Raw genomic sequence first — 13,135 nt, 5'->3', positions numbered from 1 at the left:
TTGGACACTGCTAGTCTCTAAAGCTCTAAATGTAGAATCATGCAAAATGGCATTTTTGAGGAAAAATGTCAACTTCTATAAAAATAGTGTTTAAAGTTTAGTTGTGGCTTATATATAACCTCGAACTTTCCATCAGACTTTTCTTTGAAAGAAATCAGTTTTTATTTTAACAAGTTAGTTTCTACTATAAAATAAGTATAAGCAGATTTTGTTTATCAAGCACTTACAATAAATGCAGTAGTAATCATTTGTTGCTTTTAAAACAATACATTTTTAGAAAATAAAAATAAATTTTCACATAGTCCTAAAGCTTAGAAATCCTATAGAATGATGTGTTTTATCAAAATTTTATCTTAGAATATCAATAAAATACAGAAATACCATGAAATTATAAGCAATGAACAGCATCATTTATTAAAGAGCACTGATGTCTGCCCATTTTGGAGAATGGACATAAAGTGTCAATAAAAGAAAAATAGAGAAAATATGAACATAAATAAATGTGGAAGGATTTATATTTCTAGTTCCACATGTAAGGAGCTTGGAAGTAGCCACTCTGTCCTCATAAGTAAAAAGCTGAACAGACTGAAAAATCAGTAACTCTTCTAAGATCCCTAAAAGAGGTGAAGATGGGACGAACTGCTGCCCCCACGATTAGAGAGTCTGCAGAGCTATAGAGGGAGTAAGAAGATCAGTGATTGCCAGGGTACGGTCACGAAGGATGAATAGCCATAGCACGGAGGACTTCTGGGTATTAAAAATACTCTGTAAGATACTATAATGACAGATACATGTCATGTGTTTGTCCAAACCCATAAAATGTGTACACCACCAAGGGTGAACCCTAATGTAAGCTCCAGACTGTTAATTAAGATGTGTCAATGTAAGTTCCTCAGTTGTAAAACATGTACCACTGTGGTGGGGAATGCTGACATTGGGGGAGACTATGCATATGTAGGGGTAGGGGGGTAGATGAGCAATCTCTGTACCTTCCTCTTAATTTTGTTCTGAACCTAAACTGATGTAAAATATAATGTCTTTTAAAAATTTTTGGAAAAGAATTAGTTTTGAGAAGAGCCAAAGGGTGACATGACAGGGATCTAAGTTAATGACATGTCAACACCAGCCATCTGGAGTGGGTCAGAATCTGTAAGAAAGAGTGCCCTGTGGCTAGACAATGAGAGTGCTGGTAGCCAAGCGGGCACACATAGAGGAGTGACAAGACCACAGGCATGGGAAAGTGACTACCGTGGCAGAGGCGGCCACCGTCCTTGAGTCATGGCTCTTGCTCTGTCCCCCTGCTTCCTTTTGACCTTGCCTTAGCAACAGCTAGCATCTTGCTTCCCAAACTGCAGGTGCCACCAGAAATCTGGATGCTGCTATGGCAGAATACCAGTTGCCATCCAGCTGGGGGAAATACAATCCCTAACACCTGTAAGCCTATACCTGACCGAGGAACAGTCCCTTGGGCATGCCCTTGATATTTCCGAGGACTAATTCTATCCTCTGTAGTATCTTAATCCACAGTACCTTAAAAGTGAGGACAGTTCTTGTCAATACTCCAAAGGCTCTGACCACTGCCACACTCATGTCTGAGCTTACCAAATAAGAATCTCTTTCTAATTCCTACTTGGAAGAAAAAGCAAGCACCACCGACTCCAGAAACTTGGGAGGTTCCCTGAATTTAGTTCCCAAGCAGATCTTGGTCTGGGTTGGTCTGTAACCACCACCGCCTCGCCCTTGTGCATAGCTGATACTGTGTGTGTGAATGTTTGGGTTACTCTATTGTACTCTGTGAAGACCTTTAGGATAAGTATGGAGTCTGCTGAAAGGTAAATTTCCACCAGTTAATTTAAAAGTTAGGTTCTTAAAAAGGTAAAACCAGAACTCAGGAGACAAATCGTAGTGGTAGGGAAATGGGATTTCCCTCTTTCCTCTGTATCTCAATCACTTTTTAGGGTGAATTCTCCAGGTGTGATTCTGGCTAAACATCTACGATGGTGTCCTTCCCCTGGTATAAGGCAGGGAGCAAGGAAATGATAGTACCTAGAGTATCCAAGAGTCAGTTGCCCTGATGAGCTAACTTCACATGGTTTCCTGGTTATTGTCTTACTATTATCTGCTGAATCATAAAGAACATTTTGCTACTTGCTAGGATATTGTCTCAGCTAAGCTTCAAAGCATACTATTAAAAGATAAAGTCAATAATGAGCATGAAAATGACCCCTTCTCTTTCTTCCTACTCTTTAATTCCAGAGACAAAATAGTCATGACAGCAGCAATCAGTAAGAAATTGCAATAGGAACTAATCTTCTCTTCCTTGAGATAGATTTAATTTTCATTTCATTTGATTTACCTGAACTTAAGTTACTAAATTACAAAAGTATTTTAAAGGACTAAAGCTTATTGATGGCTCTTTATTGTTTTGGTGAAGATCTAAAATATATGTAAGTCTTTATGGAATAATGAAGACTGATAACAATAAAAAAATTAAAAACAAATTTTTATTTAGCTCTCCATCGTAACAATGCCAATAACAAGTTGTTCAAATAGAGCAAGAATTTATATTTGCTCATGTTGGGTTTTTTGTATGCTTATATAAGTTTTCCATAATGGAAACTATTGTTCAGATGGAATTCTGCATTCTTGATTTTGACATTAAGTTAAGAGTCTCCACTTTGGTATTGTTTCTATACTTACTCTTTTTAAAGTCTGATCATTAACCCTTCCAACTGACAATAAACTGACACACCAATTAATAATACACATAACATTTGCCTTCAGCTCCTTTGTTTCATCCTTGTATACATTTTTAAGTCTCAGAAAGTAGGATCCAAACACTATCTGAAAGCCTTTAGCAAGAATGGCTTTTAATTTGTTCACAAAGAAAATGATGTTTAGAAAAATGGGATGGTGACGGAAGTCACACTGCAAACCAAACAGGGTGCTAAAAAGAGCACAGAACAGCTTGGTTTGGGAACCTCAGGCCCAGGAACCTGAGACAGGAGGCAAAGCACCTTGCTCTTCAGTCTCAGGAGAGAAAGAGAGTAAGCTTTCCTCTTCAGACTCACAGGGAAGCAGCAGCCCCGTGTCGCCCAGTGGAGCCTGTCAGACACAGCGTGATGGACAGGATGGCCTCAACAGCTTCATTTTAATAGTTGCACATTTACTGCAAAGGGCATTAGGAAAATATTACCAGTATGTATAATTTTCACGCATGTATAGTTTTAGGAATGTTTTTGCTCAATACCAGACTAAAATTTAAAAGTGCATAGATTTAAAGTCAATTTAAAATGACTTTAAAATATGAATCATTGCTCTGTTTGTACAGAGATATGGTAAAAATAAAAATGATGGCATGTGAACGACTTGAGATTGGAGACATTGGTGTAAAGGCGTCAGGAAATTAGAACTGATTTTCAGCTCTGTTGCTGATCAGCTGCTCCCACCTCGCTGCTTAGTTATCTAGACCTCAGCTTTGTTATCAATATGACATGAGGAATTTTGTTAGATGATCTTTAAACTTCCTTTATACCTTTATGACATTGGTGAAAACATGAAAATCATTTTCTGTAAGAAACCTGGAATCTTTTATTCCTTGAAAAGCAATGATCTGAATGGGGTCTATATTATCATGCTCCATCCATCAGAATATTTGATTGGCTAGAAACCCCTCTTTTCCCCCAGTTAAACTTCTGACATGCTGGATATGACAGAATCTGTCATTTCACAGTTCTCATTGCCTCGAATAGATAATATTTCCAGGCTTTGACCACCACACTCTCAAGTGATGGCATACCATGTTATAAAATTGTTGGAAAACAATAGGAAGAGAAAACCTAAAACAGTTAAAGAAAAGAAGATATTACACACAAGGGGGACAGAATTAAGCCAAGCCAGAAAATGATGGAAGTGACTGATATTTTTTAAGTGGTAAAATAAAATTGATAAAATTATCATTCTAGAACTTATATCCAGATAAAATATCCTTCCAAACTAAAGGCTAAATAAAAATATTTAAATAAAGGCTGAAAGAATTTATCACCTGTAGACTTTTACTGCAAGACATACGAAAGTAAGTTCTTCGAGCTGAAGGAAAATGAAATAAGATGAAAAATCAGGTCTAGCAAAGGAATGAGGAGCACCGGGCATAGCAAACATGTGGGTAAAATAAATGGAGAAGTGATTGATTGTTGCTGATTTAGAAAAATTTGGTATTCAACATTCATTTTTAGGGATGAATAACATCGGATGTGGCTATTTTTCAGTGAAGAAATTGTGTCTGAAGTTCACAGCCTACTGGTTGTCATCTAATTGGGGGTATTATGTATTTGCAATATTCTCTGTGAATTCTCTTTTGCATAAATACATCCATTAGAAATAATTTGATGAGTATGGGGAAGAAGAAGATGGAGACTTGACAATGTATCTAGTTGTTGATCTCTTTACTTTGTTCTCATGTAATTTTCCCTGCAAATTAGGTAGGCATCATAACCCCATGACAGAGATAAGAAACTGGACCCCGATAAGTTAAGCAATGTGACCAAGGTATATGGTTAATTTACTTCTCATTTGGTTCTCAAGTCCCAGATCAATATAACTCTAGCCTCTTCATTGGTTTTACGGAGACATTGTGTTTTATGGTGTTCTAAAGGTCCATGCCAGGAAAGGTGCTCCAAGAGTAGATAGCACCTCTTAACTGAGTGGTCACTGTACTCCTCTGGTTCTCAGTTTTTACATCACAAGGGGAGACAGGGGTTGAGAATGGTACTTTTTCCCCTCCCATCTCTGTGACCTTTCATTCTAAGTCCAAAGCACTTCTTGGTGTACCCCATTCACCCAGTCCTGGCACTGGCATCCTGGTGTACCTGTATCATTCTACCTAAACATCTCCCCATGATCAATCGCTAAGCCCCACTGATTCTATTCCCTACATGTTTCTCAGAGTCCTCCATTGCTTTTTATCACTATTGCTTTTGCCCTAGCCTAGGGCATCTGCATTTCTTGTCTGAAACATTGAAATAGCTTCCTAATTAGTTTCCCTATATTCAGTCCATGCAGCAGTTTAAACCCTTTAAAAAACCAAGATATTTCAAATATGTAGAAAAATCAGAAAAGAATAGAAAATATATGCAACTAGATTCAGAATTAACAAATGTGAATTTTGCCATTTGCTTCAGGTTGCTTTGAAAGAAATTAAGTATATTTTTTATTGAAGCCCCAATTTGTATATCTCATAGTTTTCATTTCCATCCCTCATCTCATAAAGGTACACAGTACTCTAAAGATGGTGTGCAGCCCTATGAGCTATTATTTCCAGAAATGAGACCATGAGAAGATCTACATATTGCAGGGCCTAAAGTTTTACAATCTGGGCAAGGGCGACCTGTTTAAGAAAAAAATTACTAAATTCAAAATTATGCACAGAAGTTTATGTTTATTTAGAAAATGAAACTTATAACAATTGAAAAAAAGTTAAAACTGAAAAATATTCCATAAATGACAAAGTTCAGAAAAATAATATTTTGTTAACTAAAGACTCTACTCATCTCTGTAACACTTTTTCCCTTCAGTTTTGGCTGCATATTCTTTGACTGACATTTCATAGGAATGCTTTTATAATACCATTTTCTATAAAGAGAATAGAAAGGTAATTAAATTTTTTCTCCAACACAGTAGATTAAAACTTGTTTCTTTGTTTTGGATGGTTTAGAATAATTTATTTAAGTTTTACTTCATCTTGGTAATGTCTTGTAAACTTGGGGGATTGTTGTCCAATTTGGGAAAAAGTTTGATTAAATTTCCCTCATACATAAGCTGTAATATTTCAGGGTAAATCAAATTTTCTTGTGCAATGACTAGTCTTAAATACCCTTTGAATTGAAGACACTGATTAATCACTACCCGCATCTTCTGGTGCTGGATACCTTAGGAAATATTCATAATCACATATGATCTCTGGCCCTCCACTTGCATGTCCTGATGACAGTTGAGTTAGCACAGAGGACAGGGAGAGTGTTTCTGGAAGCCATTCCTACATGGGGATCTGTATACAAGGGAGTGACTGAGTCACACAAATACACTCCCCTAAACCCAGACTAAATGCACATTCAAATCCACTTTCCCCTAGTAGATTTTAAAGCTTCTCAAGCCTATTCCAAAGACCCTGGCACCAAAGGAAATTCAACAAAGGGAAAATTGAAGTGGAAAGAGATAATAGTCTTAACTGCTTAAGGTTTAAAGATCAGAATTTTGCAAAATTTACAAAAGTATAGGACCATGAGAACAGCATACCAGTGTTCCTCCCAGGACTTTGGAAAGGGCTTATAAGAGAGAAGCCTGAAGCTGATTATTTCCACTAGTGTCATAGCAAATGCCCATCTGATGACCACATGTACAGTGCTGTTTGCAGACCCTGCTCATCTGTCATGGTGCCTTTGAGTAAATTGGTAAAAAGATGCTCCTCTAGGTGGACACATCTCCAAGAGTGATGGCTTTATAAGCAGCAGCATCTTCATGTAAATAGCATGGTGCCGCGTTCTCCAGGCCCATGAAGCTCTGCGAGGAGCGAGGCTTGGCTAGCAGGGTGGGGGCCAGATTTTTTTTCTCTGTGTGGTTCTAGGTAGAAATCTATTTATATTTGTTTTTATGTAAAAGTGACCAGTTTTCCCCAATACCATTTATTGAACTGCTCATCTTTCATCTCTGACCTGCACTGCTACTTGTGCCACATGCCAGATTTCCTTGTGTGAGAGGGTTCTTGATTCTGGCCCATGTATTAATTTGCTTATTCCTACAACATGCTGAAATCTTTTAATTTCAACTTTTAAAAAATGCCTTGATATCCATTAAATAGTTCTCCCTCTTCCTTCCTTGTCTCCTTCTCCATCTGCAAAATTGCTTGGCTCTTCTTGGCTGACACATCATACGTCCACACACATCAACTCTACTGTGATTTTGTTTGAAATTTCATTGTTTATTGATTACCTTGTGGAAAAAAATGATATCTTTTTAATAGTTTATTCTTCTATTGAAAAATGCAGTCTGTATCTCTGTTAATTTAGGTCCTTGGACCAAAATAGTAGTAGAAGAATGAAGGATTAGATTGATTAAATCAGTCTAAAATGGAGTCATTAGCCCATAAGTGAAAATATTGTGGAGGCAGAATGACTTTCAAGTAATATCTGACACTGACTCAGTTTTCTCTGCCTGGGTACAGGATGCAGCTAGGGAGAGTTTAGTGTTTGTAAACACTTAACACAAGGGCAGAGATTGTTATTATGTGTTATAATTCTAGCACTCACTTGTGGTGTAAGAATGAGAGTGTAAATACACAAAGGAGTACCAAGTTTTCCTTCTTTCCCCAATCCAACAAGACTTTATCCATGTGCAAAGAGCTACCACAATGTCCTTCAGGTAACCAAGTGCCAAGGGGAAAGCTGCATTCATACAACTCTGCAGAACCACCTCAGTTCCACTAAATGCTGAATTCTGGCTAGATACAGTTAGAACTTACGTTAGAAATAATGTCATTCACTTCCATGATTGCATCTATAGTCAGCAGTTTCAGAAATGAGTCATTTGAAAAAAAAATCTTTCTCAGGCTTGCTGAAATCATGGTACAAAGGACTCGTGTGTATAGAAATTCTCAAGCGTTATGTCTTTGAATATCATTGCTTCCCCATTCTTTCATCGATTCAACCTAGAACTCCTTTTATATGTATTTGTATCTCCTCAATTGTTCTTCATACTGTGTATTTGTATCTTTTTCTGTAGCTTTCCTTTGTTTTTGTTTTTTTTCTGAGTTATGTTGTTCTGCATGATGTCCTGGGGTTGCTACTTGAAGGACTGTGAAGGGTCAGAGATTTTACACTCCTTACCATCATTAGATTGACACAGTTTTATATATACACTGACAAGAAAACAGAAGACCTCTAGGTCAAAGACAAAGACAGCTTTTACTCACAGCAAAGCCACAGCTAGGGTAACATGGTAGCTTAGGATCAACAAGCCCTCACACGCATTGGGTGACATGGTGAGGGCCAGGCCACACCTTATATGCAGGGTGCATGCAGTGCAGGAGAAGAACCTTGAGTTTTGGCAACTCTGATCTCATATGGAAGCTGCTGGTAAACCTGCCCATCCTCTCCTCCAAAGAGAGATGTGGTTTTTATTATCCTGGCATAAAAGCAAACATTTCTGGGGAGGGAAAAATATGTTTCTAGGTTTATTACCTTAGAATATCTCCAGGGAGAGACATCTCAAAATCTCTCCAGGAGTCACTGTCTTTATCTTTACTTACCGATAATGTAAATACATTTTCTCCAGAGGGAGGTCCTGCATCTATTTCCAGGGCTACCTGCTTGGATACACATTCCTGAAAAGATAGCCCTGGAACACATGCACTGTGAATGCCTGGATGTGCAGGTATGTGATAAATTCATGGAAAATTCTCTCCCAACACAGATTATCTTCACTATATATATTCTTTCTTGAGATGTTCTAATCTTTGAACCCATGAACTAAATAAATGTCTATGTAACTCTTTTAAAATTTCATTTGTTTCTTTTAAAATCTTCCTTTTCATGTCCTCTGTTCTTGAATTAAAATTATTTTTAAAAAGCTCTCTTTAAATATGACTATTTTAAAATCCTTTTTAAATTGTTCTTGCTTTGCTAATTTCCTTTTGGTTGGACTGAGTCTCTTTTCTTTCCTTTTAGATTTTTTATCTCTTTCTGTGTGGTTTTTGTTTGTTTGTTTTGGTAAAAGAATCATGTGGTCTGAGTTATGGAGATACTTCAATGGCCTCATGCTTGCCTCTGACAATGTCCAGGGTTTCTGCAATTCTGACTCAATTATTTCACCAACTGTTTTGGTCTGGGATTTGTATACCAAAAGTATATTTGGACCACACATTTGTACCCACAGTTCTAGCTAAAGTTTCTGCTTTCCTCTGGTTTTTTAATGCCTGTATAGAGCTAAAATGCATTGAGCACTTATTATGTGGCATGTACAGTGCTAAGTGCTTTACATATATTATCTCACTTTACCCCTGCTATAACCTTGAGATATATACATTATTAATCCCATTTTATGAATGGGAGAGTGAAGCTTGCAAAGATTAAATTATTTTCCCATAATCACAAAGCTATTAGTTGGCAGAACTAAGTTTCAAGCCCCAGGCCCCCACTCTTAATCTCTACATTGAGTGTCTTTTGAAGAGCACAAAAGGAATATATACTAAGTGAATGAATGAATGATCTAGTAAAAAATCATAAATATATAAAAGCTTCCAATATCTCTCCTCCTTACCATCTCCCAAATGCTCCTAAGGTCAGTGTCAGGATGTCCACAGCTCATCAACTCAACCATAACAACTGTGATGCTATAAAACCTGCAGGAGAGTCAGAAATACTGCTGTCCTCCCCCAAATACTTGAAGGCATTTCACAGTCTTCCCACCTGCATGCAAAATGCTATTAAAGATTGTGCTGAGAAGCGCCGCAGAGGCCAGTGCTCTCCCAGTCTGAACAGCTGCCTTCCCGCCGACATCTGCAGCCTTTTTTTGTCTGGGTGATGTGGCACTTTTGAAGAGATCTGGGCTTGCAGGAAGTGACAGGCGTTGAGTGATGAGAAACATGAAATAGACCCTCATTTGAGAGCCATTATCAAGTGGGTACGATGTGACAGAATGCCTGTCCAAAAAAGCTAGTCCAGTGTTCTGGCTCTACAAATGCTGGGCAGAGCCTTCACTGCTGTGAAATTAAATTCAGTCCTTGGTGGATTTATTGGTGACTGACTTCTAAATTAGGAATCACTCAGGCTGTAGGATTCTAATTTTCCCATTTACAGTACAGGAGGTGTGGACGGCAGATAGGGGGTTGGTCCTTTTCCAGAGTCACAGGGGACCAGACTGTTCTGGCTCTAGATGCTGTCACGATAGATAAAGGCATTTCTGATAGACTAATTCCTATGCATAAAGAGCCCTCTTTAAATGTATTTTATTAGATTTTTAAAAATTATAAGGGTAATACATGCTTGTGGTAACCTAACACACCACTCAGCTCTACCTACCTGAGATCATGCAAGTTATTTTGATTTATGTCCTTCCATACTTTACTTTATGCCTTTAAAACTCTGAACATACCTTACAGAAAATATGAGATCTTTGAAGGCAGAAGTTTTGTTGGTTTTTTTCACTATTGTATCTCTAGTTTCCCAAACAGTGCCTGATATAACTGGTATACAATAGACATGCAACAAGTAAATATTTGCTGAATATACCATTTTCATTGGTTCTAAGATGCACTTTTTTAAAAAAAGCATTTGAACATCACTGAAATTGGAATGTGTTACATGGTATCACACAACTTAAAAAGACGGTGCATTTGTTCTTTCTTAGTAGTATAAGTGAATAATGTGTCATAAGGATTATACACTGGGCTTACTGAAATAGATATAGGGTTTATTACTTTTCTTTTCCCTTTTTAAAATAGAGTCATTATATATTATTATGAGGCTTGTTATTTTGCTCAACAATATTTCACAGAGATCCTTCCATATGAATGTGTCTAGACCTCACTCAGTCTTTTCCATACAGGTATACTATTTTATGGGGAAATGTAGCAAAACTTACACATCCACTTTCCTCCTTATTCACTTTTGGGTTGTTTGTAGTTTGGCTTTTCATTCTAAACAATATCGTACTATCTGTGTCTTATATCTTTATGAATTGTAGCTTTTACATCTGTAAGAAAGACTGCCCAAAGTTACTGAAGATTGACAGAATCATCATTATAACTTGAAAAGCTACTAACAGGTTGCTTTCCAAGTAGTTTCTAGCAATTCATACTTTTATTAGCAACATAGAATGTGTGGATTTCCTTACCTTCTTACCAGCGTTGTCTACTATTTTCTTTTAATTGTTTAAATTTTTTTGAAGAAGTTACAGGTTTATAACAAAATTTAGAGGAAGGTACAGAGATTCCCCATATACCCTCTGCCTCCAGATGTGCATAACCTTCCCTATTATAAACATCACTCCCTGAAATGGAACAGTTTTTACCAACCTACATTGGGTTTCTTGTTCAAAAAATTTGGGTCATATTTTTTATTTACTCTGACAATCTTTGTGTTTTAATTGCTGCATTTAAACTATTAACATTCAAAGTATTTATTGACTGAGTTGGATTAATTCCTATGATATTCAGTACTGTTTCCTACTTGTTCCTTGTTCTTGTTCCTATTTTAATTTTTCACATTTTTTTTCTGGCTTTTGTGGTTTTATTTGAGCATTTTGTATGATTCTACTTTTCCTCCTTTCTTAGGATATCAGTTATAATTTCTTTTCTTCTACTTTTATTAGTGGTTGCCCTACAGTTTGCATGAATACATTGTTGCTATTATTATTTTGAACATATTGTTACCTGTCAGATCAATTAAGAATAAGACAAATAGGTTTTATTTCCCTTTAACATATTCCTTTGATGCTCTTCCTTTCTTTATATAAATCTGAGTTTCTGGCCTATATTGTTCTTATTCCCTATAAAGAACTTCTCTTAACGTTTCTTGTAAGACAGCTTTACTGGTGACAAATTCTCTCAATTTTCATTTGTCTGAGAAAGTCATTATTTCTCCTTTACATTAAAAGGATAGTTTTTGCAGGGCATAGAATTCTATGTTGGTGAGTGTTTTTCCTCTAAACACATTAAATATTTCATTCCACTCTCTTCTTGCTTGCATGATTTCTGATGAAAAATTGGATAAAAATCTTATCATTGTCCTCCACAGATAAAGCTTTTTTCTTTTCTTTTCTTTTTCTTTTTTTTTTCGGTCTTGCATCTTTCAGGCTTTTCTCTTTATCTTTGATTTTCTGTAATTTGCAAATGATATGCCGTGGTGTCGTTTTTTGGTTTTGTTCATTTGTTTTGTTTTGACATTTATCCTGCTTGGAATTCTTTGAAATTGAGAAATTTGTAGTTTAGTGTCTGACAAAAATTTGGGGAAATTCTCAGAGTTTTTTTTCAATTATTTCTTTTGATCCTTTTCCTTTCTCTTCTTGTTCTGCTCTTCTGATTACATGTATGTTAAAACTTTTGTAGTTGTTGCACAATCTTTTTTTCACTTTGTTCTCTTTATTTTTCAGTCTTTAAGGCTAATATTTACATATCCTCTAGCTCAGAAATTCTTCCCTTAGCTATGTGCAGTCTACTAAGAAGCCCATCGAAGGCATTGTTCATCTCCGTGACAATGTTTTTGATCTCTAGTTTTTATTTTTTGTTCTTTCTTAGAATTCCTATTTCTCTGCTGATATTGTCCATCTGTTCTTGCATGCTGTCTGCTTTGTCCATTAGAGCTCTCAGTCTATTCATCATAGTTGTTTTAAATTCTAGTCTATTAATTCCAACATCTGGTTCTGATATTTATTCTCTTCAAATTCTGATTTTTGCCTTTTGGTATGTCTTATTATTTTTTTCTTGTTAGGATGGACTGATGACTTGCAAGTTCTTTACTTGTGGAACCAGAAAATTTGTTATCTTTTAAAAATTACCCAACCTGACAGTTTTTAAAAGATAGTTCACACATATCAAAATAACTATCATACTTCAGGGTATTTTCTAGATCTAATAAACCTTGATTTTAATTTCCCAGAATATTATTTTGTCTCAACCATTAAATATAATGTAAAAGTAAATAATTCTCTGTGTTACGGGAATTGCAAACAGCTTATCCTTAACATTCTGGATATTAAGCACAGACTAGTGAAAATACTTTAATCTTCAAGTTAGAGATCTTGGATTAAATATTTGTTTCCTCTTATAAGAAGTCATCTGAACTTGGCCAATATGTTTAAATTCCCTGTGCATTAATTTCCTTATCCTAATAGTCAGTATAGCCATTCACCCATTCATTCATTCAACTGACATTTATAAGTTCCTGTGACAGCCACTCCTTGAGATAAGTACTGATAATACTAGGATTATTAGACATGGAGGCCCACTTTGTAAATTGAGATGGATAAATGGAGGTTGTTTTTCAAGGTAGAGTGGAAGGTTGAATATATAGCCTGGAGAGATAGTGTAACGTAGTTTTAGAAGTGTTGTCTCCAGGACAAATCTCCAAAGTGTCTGGCTTTC

The sequence above is a fragment of the Manis pentadactyla genome, chromosome 3, assembly GCF_030020395.1.
Source record: "Manis pentadactyla isolate mManPen7 chromosome 3, mManPen7.hap1, whole genome shotgun sequence".
NCBI lineage: Eukaryota > Metazoa > Chordata > Mammalia > Pholidota > Manidae > Manis > Manis pentadactyla.
This window is presented reverse-complemented; position numbering follows the sequence as displayed.